General features: G+C 46.0%; 1 pseudogene; it reads left to right on the top strand.

Moving 5' to 3' along the window:
• The window catches only part of LOC107661494 (UDP-glucuronosyltransferase 2A3-like), a 2,714-nt pseudogene that overhangs the window by 2,213 nt on the left and 277 nt on the right, over nt 1-224 (top strand).

The following is a 224-nucleotide window of genomic DNA, read 5'->3' as shown; positions in this document are numbered from 1 at the left end:
ATAAACACTGTAAACAGCAACCGTTCGCGTGTCCGCGCTTAATGCGCATATCCTATATGAAAAGCGTTTTAGGGGGCCCTTGGCTTTTGGGGGCCCAAGGCGGTCGCCTACCTTTGCCTAATGGATAAGTCCGCCCCTGTGTCCAACAGTGTAAAGTTCACAATGTCATGTCCATCACATCTCAAAGAAGAAATGACAGTCGTGTTAGGGTTATATATATATAT

The sequence above is a fragment of the Sinocyclocheilus anshuiensis genome, unplaced genomic scaffold (assembly GCF_001515605.1).
Source record: "Sinocyclocheilus anshuiensis isolate Anshui unplaced genomic scaffold, SAMN03320099.WGS_v1.1 scaffold491, whole genome shotgun sequence".
In the NCBI taxonomy this organism is placed as follows: domain Eukaryota; kingdom Metazoa; phylum Chordata; class Actinopteri; order Cypriniformes; family Cyprinidae; genus Sinocyclocheilus; species Sinocyclocheilus anshuiensis.
The sequence above is the reverse complement of the archived record's forward strand: the minus strand, read 5'-3'. Positions and strand labels throughout refer to the sequence as shown.